The sequence below is a fragment of the Petaurus breviceps genome, unplaced genomic scaffold (assembly GCF_028583685.1).
Source record: "Petaurus breviceps papuanus isolate PSGF00001 unplaced genomic scaffold, PetGlider_PUasm1.0 76, whole genome shotgun sequence".
Taxonomy (NCBI): Eukaryota; Metazoa; Chordata; class Mammalia; order Diprotodontia; family Petauridae; genus Petaurus; species Petaurus breviceps.
This window is the reverse complement of record NW_027186473.1, coordinates 28,968,128-28,983,418: the sequence shown is the minus strand read 5'-3', so window position 1 is coordinate 28,983,418 and position 15,291 is coordinate 28,968,128. Positions and strand designations below refer to the sequence as shown.

General features: G+C 36.7%; 1 pseudogene; it reads right to left on the bottom strand.

The window, feature by feature from the left end:
* Positions 1-7,882, bottom strand: part of LOC138174928 (UPF0462 protein C4orf33 homolog) — a 47,526-nt pseudogene extending 39,644 nt beyond the window's left edge.
* Positions 7,883-15,291: the final 7,409 nt, after the last annotated feature.

Here is a 15,291-nt window from a genome sequence, read left to right as displayed (position 1 = left end):
TAGATAGATAGATAGATAGATAGATAGATAGATAGATAGATAGATAGGTAGGTAGATAGATAGATATGTGTATATTTGTATGAATGTATATATTTAACACTATTTCTAGAAATAATATGTTTTATGCTCCTTTGGTGACAATAAAGCTTGTCTATTTCTTTCTTTATCTATTTATTTTTGCTTTTGGGAGGGGGGGAGGACAGGGCAATTGGGGTCACACAGCTAGTAAGCATTAAGTGTCTGAGGCTGGATTTGAACTCAGGTCCTCCTGACTCCAGGGCCGGTGCTCTATTCACTGTGCCACTTAGCTGCCCCTCTTAATTTATTTTTTAGAGAACTCATGGAACGTTGTTGATTGCTTGGATTATGCCTGGATTGCAATCATCGCTCAGAAATTGAACTAAAATAGATCTTTGTCAGAGGCTACTATTTCATCAGGAATTACTAATATTACTCCTAAAAAGAAAAGGTATGGGTATTACTAATGTAGTATATTGCACATAGCTGAGTTTTCAAATGCACAGGCCAAGGCAAGGACTCTAGAATTTAGATGGTATCTTTACATATCATTCTTTTTCCAGATATTCCATTTGAAAAGAATGGAGGATATTTTGAATGTTTTCCAGTTTAGGAGATCTTAGGGTGATTTGAGTTTTCACTCATTTTTAGATGATTGACTTAGAGCTATAAGGGGACTTAGAAGTCATCTAGCCCAACTTCTTCACAGGACCACAGGATCTTGGATTTCTAGCTGGAAAGCACCACAGAGATCATCTAGTCCAGGGTTGGGGAAACTGCAGCCTTGAGGCCACATGTGACCCTCTAGGTCTTCAAGTGTAACCTTTTGACTGAATCCAAATTTCACAGAACCCACTCAATGAAAGGATTGGGCTAGGAGGGAACTAGGGCCCAGAGAGGTTAAGCAGTTTCCCCAAGGTCACACAGCTACTAAGTGACAGACAGAACTAGGATTTGTACATAGGTTCTTTCAATTCCAAAGCCGGAACACTGTCCACATACAACACTGCCTACATTTTAGACAGGAGGAAACTGAACCCTATAGAAAAGAAGTGACTTGTCCAAGGTCATCCAGGTAATAAGTAGCATTGCCCAGCTTTGATTTGCTGTGCTTCAATTCAAATCCAACTCTTTCTGCAGGCCTGATGCTTCCCATTCACTGTCAGTCTCAGCACTCAGAAGAGAAAATCTCTCACCTTCATACTCCCAGAGTCCATTAAAAGCTTGGCCTGGGGCACCAGGCGGTGCTGGAGGATCATCAAAGAAGGGAGCACTCACTTTCATCAGCAGTCCTTGATCCCCTGGTTTGAAGTGAAAAGCAACAGGTCTGTGTGTCACTGATAGATTGTCCCAGGTGGTGACAATGCTGTATTCCAACTTTCAGCATGAGACAGAAGAACAAATACCAAAGCATGAGTAAACGCAGTGTATTTTTTGCTTCCCTAGTCTTGTTCCAATTAAGTGCAAATCAACATTTTCCCTAACCTCCCTAGAGCCATGATCACTCCATTAGTTTCTAAAGGATTCAGTTAATTGCAGGAAAGCATTTTTTTTTTTGTGGTACTACTCCTTCATGGCAAGAGTTGTATAAAACTATTTTTAGCCACTGTCTTTTCCTGGTTCTTCATTTGGTAGCAGCATTAGGTCTACTGCATATGTATCTAGTTCTTACCACATTATCTTTCATTTTCATTCATTTCACAAGGATCCTAGTACTGTGTAAGAGATAAAAAGCAGCAGACACAATCTAAAGAAGCCAGAATGATAAAACATAAAACAAAACCTATGGAACTGTAAAGAAACAGCAAGTAAGCATAGGTTTGAGTGAAAAAATGAGTGGTAAAAATAAATAAATAATCACCTTTGATTAAACACTGATTCTGTGCCAGGTCCTGAAGATGTAGAAATGAAATCACTGTCCCCAAGAAACTTACATTCTTAGAGTTTGCAATAGGTGAATAGATGAGAAAATATAAAATAATTGGGTGAAAGAGAGAATTATCAACTAAGGAGATCAGGAAAGACTGTACAGAAGAAATAAGAGATGAAGGAAGCCTTGAAGGACATAATTCTTTCAGCTCTGGAACTCCCAACCTGGAAATTCCACACTATAGAGTTCTCATAAATAATCAATCAATGAATATTTGTTAAGCACCAATATGGCAAGCACATCCTTTGTGCTAAGTGCTGAGGAAATAAGGAAAGACAAAAAACAGTGTCTGTGCTCAGAGAGCTTATGGTCCAATGGGACAACATGTGAACAACGATGTACAAACAGTATATACACAGGATAAATTGGAAGTAATTAACAGGGAGAAGTACTAACATTAAGGGGATTGGGGAAAAACTTCTATGAAGGACTGTGAAGGAAGTCAGGAAGCAGAAATGAGGAGACAGAAGGAGTTCTATGCATAGTGAGCAGTCAGTAAAAATGCTGAGAGGTAGAAAATGAAAGATCTTTTGCAAGGAACAGCAAAGAGACCAGTGTCATTGGATCAAATACTGTACATGTGTGTAGATGGTGACAAGGTATAAGAAGACTAGAAAGGGAGCAGGGAACATGTTTTGAAGGTCTTTAAACACCAGACAATTTTATATTTGATTCTAGAGATAATAGGGAGCTGCAAGAGTTTATTAAATTGGGGGAGGGGAGTGTACATGGTTAGATCTGTGCTTTAGAAAGATCTCTTTGACAGCTGAATGGAGGATAAACTGGTGTAGGGAGACACTGGAGGCAGGAAGTTGTTGTTCTCATTGTTGTTGTTGTTTGGTTGTTTTGCAGTTGTGTCCAACTCTCTTTGACCCCATTTGGGGTTTCCTTGGCAAAGATACTGGAGTGGTTCTCCACTTCATTTTACAGATGAGGAAACTGAGGCAAATGGAATTACGTGATTTGCACAGAGTTACAAAACTAGTAAGTGTCCGAGGCCAGATTTGAACTCAGGAAGATGAGTCTTCCTGACTCTGGACCTGTCATGCTATCTAGCTATTGCAATAGTCCGAGGATAAGGTGACAAGGGCCAGCACCATAGCAATGGCAGTAGTAAGGGAGGGAAAGAAGCATGTATATGTTGTGAAATATTTGAAGGCAAAGTTGTCAGGATTTGGCAAAAGATTGAATGGGGAGATGGTTGATGAGAGACAGTGAAGAGCCTGGGATGACATCAAAGTTGTTAGCCTAGGTGACTAAGAGGAGTGTGATACCCTACACATTAATAAAGGAGAGGGTTTGGAAAGATAACAAGTTGTTTTTTGACATCCAGCTTAAGGTGCCCAAACAGTTGGAGATGTGAGATTGGTTGGTAGTCAAGAGAGATCTTAGAATTCAATAAGTAGATCTGAGAGCCATCGGCACAGAGCTTATTGAATCCATGGGAGCTAATGGCTGAAGATCCAGCAAAGGAAGAAACTAAGAATGAAGACAGATAAGAGGAGAATCAGGATAGAGTAAGGTCATAAAAACCCAGAAAAAAGAAAGAATCAGGAAGAGACTCTATTCTAGGCTCTCTTCTCTTCTCTATCCTCAGGTGAAATAATTGGCACCTATTAATTCAATTATTATCTCTAAACAGACAATATCGAAACTACATATTGAGCCTAATCTTTCTCTTAAGCTAAACTTTTATATTATTAACTTCCTACAAGGTATCTCCACTTCCAAATTAATGAATATTTGTCAAATTGAATTCCTAAAATTTACTTGATGCAAAATTCCAATTTTGCTACTTGGTTACTGCTGTGTGACCTTAGCCATTATTTCCCCTGAGTTTCTTCAGCTATAAAATGAAGGTGTGGGACTGTGTGATCTAGAGGTTCCGTACCTATAATTACTGGATAAGTATAAAGCCTACTGTGGCAAATTTGTTAAATCCTCATCGAATTTGACCTAAGAAAATTAAAACATTCATTACCTTTTAAAAAGTTCCACTGTCATCAGTTCTTCTCACTGAGTGGTTAATGAAAGTATTTCTTCAACCTCTCCAAAGTACCAAAAATAATGCATAGGATACTGAACTTGATGTCAGAAAGATCTAGGTTCAAGGCCGGCTTCAGACACTAGCTGTGAGGCCATGGACAAGTCACCTGACCTCTCTGCTACTTCTGTAAAAAATGAAGGCATTTGGCTTGATCTTTTTTTTTTTAAGCAATTGGGGTTAAGTAACTTACTCAAGGTTACACGGCCAGTTATTTTGTGTGAGTGTTAAATATCTGAGGCTGGAACCAATCCTGGGTCTCCCGACTCTTGCTCTTACTCACTGAGCCACCTAGCCACCCCTAAATTTCTTTTTTTTGGTTTGTTTTTTTGAGGGGGGAAGGTAGGGCAATTGGGGTTAAGTGACTTGCCTAAAGTCACACAGCTAGTTTTGTGTTAAGTGTTTGAAGTCGGATTTGAACTGAGGTCCTCCTGATTCCAGGGCTGGTATTCTATTCACTGTGCCACCTAGCTGCCCCCATTTGGCTTGATCTTTAAGGTCCCTTTCAAGTCAAGTTAACAAGATAGTGATTCATCACTATCACCTGTCAGGTCCTGTGCTAATTGCTAGAGATACAAATAAAAACAAAAAATAACTCTTGTTCTCAAGGAGCTCAGCTTAAGGAGGGAAATACATGAAAACAACTAGAAGAAAAGCTAAGGAATATCAGGAAAATCTTCTTGCAGAAGATGGAACTTTTAGCTGAGACTTAGAAGAAAACCATGAAAGCCAAGAAACAACAATGAGGAGGAAGAGAATTCCAGGAATGGGGGATAACCAGTGAAAATACCAAGTCAAAAGACAGTGTCTTGTTCAAAGAATAGCAAGAAGACTACTGTTTCAGGGTTAAAGAGTATGTAGACTCTACAACATGTGGTTGGCTAGAAATAGGAAGGGAATCTTTACATAAACCCTGCTTGGCCACTGCTTACAAGTATTTAAGCTTTATTGATATATCTATTAATCATAATGAACTGAAGGTAAAAATCATACATCAATCAATACTTCAGTGCATCTTTGTCTTACTCTGAGAATCCCCTATACCAGTACAAAATGTTAAATAATAATAATAGCTAACATTTATATAGAGCTTTATTATATTCCAGGCATTATGCTAAGCACTTTACAATTATTATATCATTTGATCCTCACAACAAACCTGAGAGAGAGGTACAATTATTATCCCCATTTTACAGATGAGGAACTAAGATAAGTAGAGGTTAAGTGACTTGCCCAAGGTCACACAGCTAGTGAAGATCTGAGGCTGGATTTGACCTCAGGTCTTCCTGACTACAAGCCCAGTGTGCTGTCCATTGCAGCACCTAATTGACTTCTTTGTCTTCATTAGCTTTCTTTGTCTTCATTTTGTGTGATTTCCCTTTATCAATGATCCACCCAACATTCTTAGACCTTCCTCTAGTTCTTTTAATATCATATAGTCAATCATTTTAGAGATATAAGGTAGATGGGAGATTAGGGGATGATCAATTTCAAAAAATCCAGTGGGTTACTTAATTTAAAAAAGAAAAATGTCTCAATCTAGTAGTCAAGTTCTTGAAAATCATGACGAGAAAACTCACCCCCCCACACACCCAGAACAAAGCAATTCTTGAATAGGAAATAGTACTTCATAACCTTTAGTTAACCTCTAGCGGCCACTTCCAGGGAAGATCATACAATCAAGTTCTGTGGTTGGATTTAAAAGTTGAATAGTCTTATTGTCATTATTAATACCAGAATTCAAGTTCATTGCTTAAGGGAAGAGAAGAGAATATCTATCTTAGGCACAAGAGTGGACAGCTACTGAATATTATTTTGTTAGTGTCCTACCACAAATGAGAAAATGTTCATCATTGTTTTTGCCAATAATGTGCTATATAAAAGTTAATTAAGAGTCAGTCTGGTTTAGTGTATAAACCACAGGACTCAATATCAGGAAGGCTTCAGTTCAAATACCACCCCAAACATTAGCACTGTGACCCGCTGTGAACCTCTCTCAGCTTATTACACCCATATAAATGAGGATAATGATGGCACCGTCCTGACATGGTGGTTGTAAAGATCAATGGAGATAACAGAGGTAAAGTGCTTTTACAAAGCTTGAATACCATATAAATGTTAGCCATTATTATTATTCTAACTATTGGTCCAATAACCAGATCTCTTAAGTACCACAGTATTACTGTTCAGAATATAGAGACAATTAAGTGATCAAGGCTGTCTTAGAAGCAGACGAATGGGAGGAACTAAACAATTCAGATTATTCAATTAATTGCAACTTGATTCCTTCAATTTACCAAACTAAGTTTCTCAAGATAGCTGCCTATATACAGTCACACAACAGCAATAATAAACGTTTTATATTCATGAGTCTTCATGGCCATTTCCTAAAGCTCTATTGGGACAAATTCCTCTCCCTGACCAATTACTTCCGAGCTCCATTCTATTCTCCCTGCATATATATTTTATTCTGCTGTGCTTAGTTTTTATATCTATATGTGTCAGAAGAAGTGTGGTATAGTGGAAATTACGCTGAACTTGGTACCAGGAAGCCCTTTATTCAAACCCTACTTCTCACACTTACTAGCTGTAGGTCACTGTGGGCAAGTCATTCTGCCCCTTGGACATCTCCTTGAGACATCTACAAAGGTATGGCAAAGGTATTTCATAGATATATCATACATGGTGTCAGATGTGCCTTAAAAGCTAATGTAATGGATGAATATTTGTGATTTTAATTTGTTAAAAGGCTTCTTTTTCACCCTTCATTCATGTTAAAAATCTTACACAATTGTTATGTGTTCCTGTTTGGATATTTTCCAATCATGTGTGTTTTTCTTGGGGGCAATAAGTTTTTCTGGGATATTACAAGTTGAAAATGTTTCTTATTTAACTCTTAAATTATCATTCTTACCTCCCTTCCATCCAATAATGATTTCTTTCCATGGCTAATTTTGAAAATTTTTACACTGTAAAATAAGATGGAAAAAATGATGTCTTACAAATGATATATTTCAATACATTTGTACAGATTTCACATGAAGTATTCTCAAAGATAGCAACCACAAAAACTTTCTGATAAAAAATTCATATAGTTATTATATATGATTTTCTAAAAAACTGAAAGCAAATTAAATTCCAAAAACAAAGAAATGGCTAAACATTTTGATTAACATAGGAGGATAGTATAATTTAATGAAGATGGGCAAGTATGAGGTCAGAGATTTAGAAAATAATTCTATGAAATAATGAAAGAAGCAGAACCAGAAGAACAGAATATATACTACGATCATGTGAGGGAAAGTGAATTAAAATGAATAGACAAAGAATACAGATGACGATTATAAAGCGAGGGAAAGAAAATGCAAACTGTTTTATAATTATTTTAAATATAAACATGTCCTGGGCAAGTTTCATTGTTTATACTGAAACCTGTCGATAATAAAACCATTTAACTTAAAAATATTAGATTTTAATTTTAAATTTAAAAAAGATGACTAAACAGGACTACTGATTCTATCATGACTTTAAACCTACTTTAGTAGCTATTCCTAGGCAAAGTGAATTCAGTTGATCTTATAAAACCAAAAAAGAAAAAAAATCATTTTGTTAACCTACTTCTTCCATCTAGTGGCAAAAAGCAGTAAAAGACAATGCCACAGAAAAACACCATCAAAGAAAAAAAAATAGGAGTGTCATTTCAGAAAATCCCTAATTTGGTGGGCAGGAGAAAAGTATGAGATTTAAATAATGAGCCTAAAAATGATAATAATAAAATAATTATGAGTCACTCATGTTCAATCAGAAATGTACCTATCACTTCAGTTAAGTCATACATGCCTTTATTCTAGGTGCATAATATACCTTCTAAAGATGCTGGCTTCTACCATTTTGCCACAGGTGTCCAACTGTTAGCTTCTGATGGATTTACTGTGATATATACCTTTTCTCATACTGTAAAATCACCCTGGATCCAGCTGTGGGCTAACTGTTTAGAATTCTGTTCCTTTCTCACAGACATTGGACTGAAGTGCTAGGCTATTCATACTTCCTGGCAATGGACATGAAAGCTACTAAAATTAAACTGTCCCCTTAAAAATCACCGTTTAAGCTACTGCAGCAATGAACAGACACTCACATTTTGACTTGATGTGCTGGGAGGAGTTTAAATGAGAAAGGAGTAGCTCTCCTGAACTAGAGCCCTTACCCAAGGTGCTGTTCTAGTGGCCTATCTGTATCAGCTCTGAAGAAATTAAATGAAAAACCTGGAGTGCACAGCACAATTAGGCCCTCACTTGACTGAAAAGGGCACCAGCTTATCCCTAAAACATGAGGTTGGAGTGCCCTCTAAACACTGTCTTTCTTTGCATCTTGAAAATGTAATTAATGTTTCAGAAACTCAGTGTGGGCTATATGGAAAAAGAAAGAAATGTGCTTAAGGACAAGTTTTGCTTTCTCTTATCCAAGTGAATCTCTTAACATAGTGTAATTAATGATTTATGTAGGGTAGTGGATATCAAAGCTGGTAACAGGCTAAAGGTCACAACTATGGGGAAGGTGAGGATCAGCAAAAACTCTTGGTATTTGAACTTTCCAAGCTTTGAAAATAAAACAGAATTGAAGGCAAAAAAATCTGCATGTTTTGTAAACCTTTTCCATGTATTATTTTATATCTGGAAGGGAAAAAAAATTCATAATCATAGGCATAGAGTTGGAAAGGACCTATGAGGTCATATAGTCCAAACCCATCATTTTACAGATGAGGAAACTGTAGCCAGGAGGGATGAACCAACTTGCCTAAGGTCACTAAGGTAGTTAGTGAAAAAATCAAGGCTAAAACATGACATAATTCAATTCAATAAGCTCTTATTAAGGACCTACTAATTGCTTCAGACTGCCATAACCTTTAATCTACCTTCCCTCTTATTTTTCCCCTTTCCTTCCTACTTCCTTGGTGGGTAAGAGGAATTTCTGTACCTAACTCTGTGTGTGTATGTGCATGTATATGAGTGTATGTGCATGTATGTGTGTGCACATTGTATGTGTGTGTGTGCACATGTGTATGCATGTGTATGTGGTGTGGGGGGGTGCATATGGGGGAAGGGGTGTATTCTCTCCTTGAACTAGTTCAGATAAGAGTCAGGTACAAGCACTGCCTGCCCCTATAAACATTTCCTTGTGAGCTTTACTTATATGAGGTAATTTTCCTCATTCGTCCTCTCTCATACTCCTTCACTCAGTTCAACCCTCTTTCTCTTCCATTATTCTTTTTGAGATCATCCCAACATAGCAAACTCATATTGATGCCATTTATCTAAGTAGTCTCATTTTAACTGCCCTAGTAATGATAAAGTTCTCAGGGGCTACATATATCATCTTCCCATATAGGAATGTAAACAGCTTAATCTTGTTAAGTCCCTTATGATTTCTCACTCAGGTTTATCTTATTATACTTCTTTTGAGTAGTGTGTTGCCATGTCAAATTACCTATTCAGCTCCATTCTTTTCATTAGGAATCTTTGAATGTCCTCTATTTCATTAAATATCCATTTTTCCCACTGTAGGATTATACCGTTTTGCTAGGTAGATTATTCTTGGTTATAATTCTAGATCCTTTGCCTTCATTAATATCATATCCCAAGCCCACAATCCTTTATAGTGGTAGTTTCTAAATCTTGTGAGATCTTGACTGGGTCCATGGTATTTTAATTCTTTTTTTTTTTCTGGTTGCTTACAATATTATCTCCATGACCTGGGAGCTCTGAATTTTGGATATAATATTTCTTGAAGTTTTTTAAAAAATTTCTTTCATGAGGTGATTGGTGGGTTCTTTCAATTTCTCCTTTGTCCTCTTGTTCTAAAATATCTGGTCAGTTTTCCTTTATAATTTCTTTTTTTAAATAAATTTTTTTCTATTTTGGGAGGTTTTTAGGTTTTTTTTTTTTTGGAGGGGGGAAGGCAGGGCAATTGGGGTTAAGTGACTTGCCCAACGTCACACAGCTAGTAAGTGTTAAGTGTCTGGGGCTGGATTTGAACTAAGGTCCTCCTGATTCCCGGGCCAGTGCTCTATTCACTACACCACCTAGTCACCCTTATAATTTTTTGAAATATGATGTCTAGGCTCTTTTTTTTTATCATGGCTTTCAGGTAGTACAATAATTCTTGAATTATTTCTCCTTGATCTATTTTCTAGATGAATTATTTTTCCTATGAGATATTTCACAATTTCTTCCTTTTTCTAGTCTTTGACTTTCTTTTTATTGTTTCTTGATGTCTCGTGAAGTCATTAGCTTCCACTTGAACAATTTTGATTTTTAAGGAGTTATTTTCTTTAGTATTTTTGTACCTCTATCGCCAGGATGTTAATCTTATTTTCTTGCATAGGTCTCATTTCTTAAATTTTTTCCCACCTCTTTTCTTTGATTTTTAAAATCTTTTTTTTTTTTGCTCTTTTTAGTCTTTTTTTTTAGTTCTAGGAATTCTTGTTGAACTTGTGTCCAATCTGGATTTTTCTTTGAGGCTTTTGCTTATAGATGTTTTCAAGTCATTGTCTTCTTCTGAGTTTGTGTCTTGAGCTTTCCTGTCTCCATAGTAGCTTTGTTATGGTCTTGTTCCTTTTTTTATTTTTGCTTATTTTTCCAACCTATTTCTTGACTTTAGACTCTATTAGAGTTGGGTTCTGCTTATCTCTGAAAATGACAGAGAGGATGTCTGGTCTGAGCTTCTATCTTTCATGTCCTTCTGATGCTTTCACAGCTCAGACTGCTTTTGGTGTTTCCTACATGACATGATCCAGGGAGAGGTCTATTCACTGACTTCCAGAGCTGAGCTATGTTCCTTACTCAGGTAGGACCCCTACTCCCTCCCAACAACACCCACTCCTCTCAGCACTAGAACTATGTCCCACAAACAGGTAATGGGTGACAGAGTTGCAAGATAGCACTTGAAACTGGAGTTTCTAGTTTCACTAGTGCTCCTAGTGCTAATGCAAAGATGCTTTGGGATCTCTTTATGATCAAGTGATCAGTCCCTTTATTATCTCTGGTTGTTGGGTTGCTCCCCATTGCTAATGCTACTACTGCTTCCACTTTACCACGTTTCGGGCCAGCCCCCACCCCAGTGTCCACAGACCTCTCTTTTTGTCTTCTAACTTGCCCTGGGCTGGAAAAAAAACCACTTTTTTTTTTGGACTTTCTTACCAGAATTCAGTTTGGTAGATTTTCTTATATTGTTGTAGAGTGGGTATATTGGGAACACTTAGAAAAAAATGCTCTCCCATTTTGACTCTACCCTCCTAAACACCAACTAAGTGCATGGTACTATGCTGGGTTCTGAGAGTACAAAGGTATTAATAGCTAATACTATCTAGCACTTATTAAGAACAAGGCTTTAATAATGTTAATGAAGATATGTGCCAGGCACCATGTTAAGTAAGCACTTTGTAAATATAATCTCATGTTATATTCACAACAACCCAGGAGGAGTTGCCATTATTATCCCTATTTTATGGAGGAAAACAGAAGTTAAATGACTTGTCCAAGGTCACACAACCAGTATTTGAAGTTGGATTTTAATTCAGGTCTTCCTGAGCCCAGTACTCTATCTGCTGTGCCACTTATTTACACATAGATTTATGATTTACACAAGGTCACATATGTAGTATCAGCAGTGGGATCTAAACCCAGATCCTCTCACTCCAGAGGCAGTGAATTTCCATTGCACCATTCTTTCCCTTAAGCCAAAAACAAAACAGTTGCCCTCAAGGAGCTTGTATTCTACATGTACACAATTAATTCAAAGTACATACAAAATCATCTCAGGATGGAAAGAATATAATAAAGATTTCAACATACCTCCTATTAAACCTGCTATCATGCATAATACGACACCTTTTCATGTCACCTAGTGAAGATTTAAAGAGCCAAACTCCTCAAACCCCCACCCCCAAGGGAACAAGGCCAAGACAGTGCAAAGAACTGTCCATGTTATGAACACTATAAATTTACTCTCACACAGTTTAAGCATCTCATTGCAGCAAAAAGGCTTTGAGAGTGACCTCTTTCTTTTTCCTATCAGAAGTTGTTCTTAAAGTTGTCATTCTTCCCACCAACTTATAGCTTCATTGAACAGGAGACCATAGGAAGGAAATACAATGTATTCTACCTTGTTTCTCTGCTCCCAAACCCAGCATGACACCAGTATAATCAAAACTCTGTAGTCAAAGGATCACTTCCATGACATAAAGGAAAGAATGCATTCTAAAATCCAGTAAAACTGGTCTTCATGTTGTTTCTCATTCACAGTGTTCCAGCTCCCATCACTGTGCCTGGAATGTATTCCCTATTCACTTCTACCTTTTAGAATTCCCCCATTTTCTTTCAAAGCTTAGTGCAAGCATCACTGTTTTCCTAAGACCTCCATGAATCTCTCGCAGCTGCAAGTGCCTCCCCTTCACAAAATTATCTTGTATTCATGTATTTATTTTGGATATACTTAATATATGTTCATGTTTTCTCCCCAAAATTTGATTATCTTTAAGTGGAGTTTAAGAACTATTTGAGTACTTTATATGTTTTCTTTATGTACTTGTGAGTTCCTTCTATGAGAATCTTCTATGTATTCTGAATGTTCTGCAGGGGACAAAAAATGTTGTCCCACACCAGATTTGCATTTATTACATTCAGTGTTTTTATAGGAGCTTTTATCCACAGTTTGGAAAACCAAGAGATGAGCTTTACCTGTGCTTTATCTGGGGATTTCCTGGAGTAAAAGCTAGATGGAGGTATGACAAATGAAAGAAAGAGAAATTATCCTCTTGGCATCAACTCCGGAACTCCCCAAGATCAAACTTGTTTTGATGAGCCTAGAGTCTTTACAGGGGAATTAGGTCATTTGTAACAACTATAGAATCTACTTCACAAGATTGTTGTGAGATTCAAATGACCCAATGTATGTAAGGTACTATGTAAATGACATCTACTATTAGTGACCTGTCCAAAGTCAACCAGCTAGAAATTATAGAGCTGGAAATCCTCACCCAGGTTTTTGGCTCTAAATCTAGCACTGTGTCACACCATGCCTCTTGAAAAGCAAGAGAAAATGGGAAGTGAAATGGGAGTTTAAAAAATAAAGTGGAGAAAACATAAAAGAGAGGGTGAGTCAATAGTACAAACGATGCATTCAGACTCCAACAAATGAAAATGATTTTGAGAATCTGGCATTATTGCAGCCAATGTTTTGTCAGAAGTCAGAAGCCCACTAGGCAAAAAGCAGGTGGTATCATTCTATCAGCTTCCCCCAAGAGGCACTTGCTTCCATCGTGCTGGAGTTCAGTGAAATGATTTTATTATAGAAAAACTAGAGAACATTCCTAGTCATCAGCAGCACATTGCCAAAATACAAACAGAATAAATACAATATTGAATTTCAGTTCAGTGCTAGCAAATTTATTCTTAACACATTGTGGAGTGGGGAGGAATAAAAAGGGGAAGGAACTGAGTCACATTTTGTGCACAAATATTTATATTTATGTTTTAAGTTGGCTACTTCCAAAGAGCCCTGGATTCATAGTCAGAAGACCTGGCCTCAAGCACCCTCTCTGCAGCTTGCTACTTTTGTGAACCTAGCTGTCACTTGTCTCTGGGCCTTATTTTCCTCCTCTATAAAAGGAGGAACTCTTCCAGCTCTAAATCTCTGATACTATGCTCCTATGACTCTCTCCCTTTAATCTGCAGTGTGCTTTCCTAAATATGTGGGTGGGGCTCAGTGGAATTATTTCAGAAACACTCTCTTCTATCCACTGAAAAACACAATATACTGTTCTATCAAACATGTCTAGCTCCCTAACAGGAAGAATCCTTTGTTATATATCACATTTTTTCCCTTCTCCTAGGGTCATAGGGTTGGAAGAAACTTCAGAGGCAATCTAGTTCTAGAAACCTCAATTTTACCTCATAGGAAATCAAAGATCAGGAAAGTTAAGTTACTTGCTTAAGGTCCCACAGAAAGGAAACAATAGAGTCTAGAATTTCCTTGCAAAAATACAAATGGGGGACAGGGATAAACATAAAAGATAATGTGGGAAAATAACATAAAATAAGTCACCACAAGTAGAATTAGAAGAAGAGCAGTTAACTGGGAAAAATATCTCTGACAAAGGCTTAACATCCAAAATAAATAATCAATACAACTATATAAGAATAAGAGTCATTCCCCAATAGATAAGTCAAAGGATATAAAGAAGGTTTTTTTTTTCCTTATGAAATGAAAGTTATCAACAACCATGTGGAAAAATGTTCCAGATCTTTAACAATAAGAGAAGTGAAAATTAAAACAATTTTGAGATTTTAACTCATACAAATGAGGTTAGCAAAATGGCAAAAGACAAAAATGGCAGAAATTAGAAGGACTTTAGGGAGACAGGCAAGTTAATATACTGTTAGTGCCTCTGTAATTGATCCAGTTGTTATTAAATATAATTTGAAATTATATTTAAAAGGCGAATAAACTTTGACCTAATTCTAACACTTATAAGCATATTCCCCAAGAAGCTCAAACACAAGGAAAAAGAGGTCCCATATAAACAAAAATATTTATACCAGTCTTTTTTGTAGTAGCAAAGAACTGAAAGGAAATTGAACACCTACCAATCAGGAAACTATTAAATTAATTGTTATATATGAAGAATCTAATTAAAAATTACTATGCCATAGGAAATGGTAAATATGAAGAATTCAAAGAAACTTCAAAAGACATTTGTCAGCCTTATACAGAAGGAAGAAAGCAAAACTAGAAAATAGCTTAGACAATAGCCATAATAATATACAGGATAATATCACTGAAAGCCTTTCAGAATTCTGAATGTGGTGACTGGTTACATATGGACTCTTAGTAAGGAAAGAAGCATACATTTTCAGATATTATAGATGTGTTGATATGTAGTAATTATTTATTACAAGGTCAACAAGCATTTATTAAGTGACTACTGGCACTGAACTCAGCACTGGAGATTTTTACTGGGGAAACTGAAAAAGGGAGTCATTGGGAAGTAATTATTATGACAAAATTAAAAAGAAAAGCATGTCAACAAAACATCTCAAAAGAAAACAAAAACAGCTCAGATTCAGGTACACAAGGATGAAACCGGTTTATCTCAACTTCCCAAACCTTGACAAAGGATAATCAGCATGATATGTTAATCTATCCGAATCCTTAAAGAAAGACTTACTTGTATTCAATATCATTTTAAAGCTAAGTGTAGTACATTAGTTTCTGATTTTTAGAAAATTAATACTTTAGA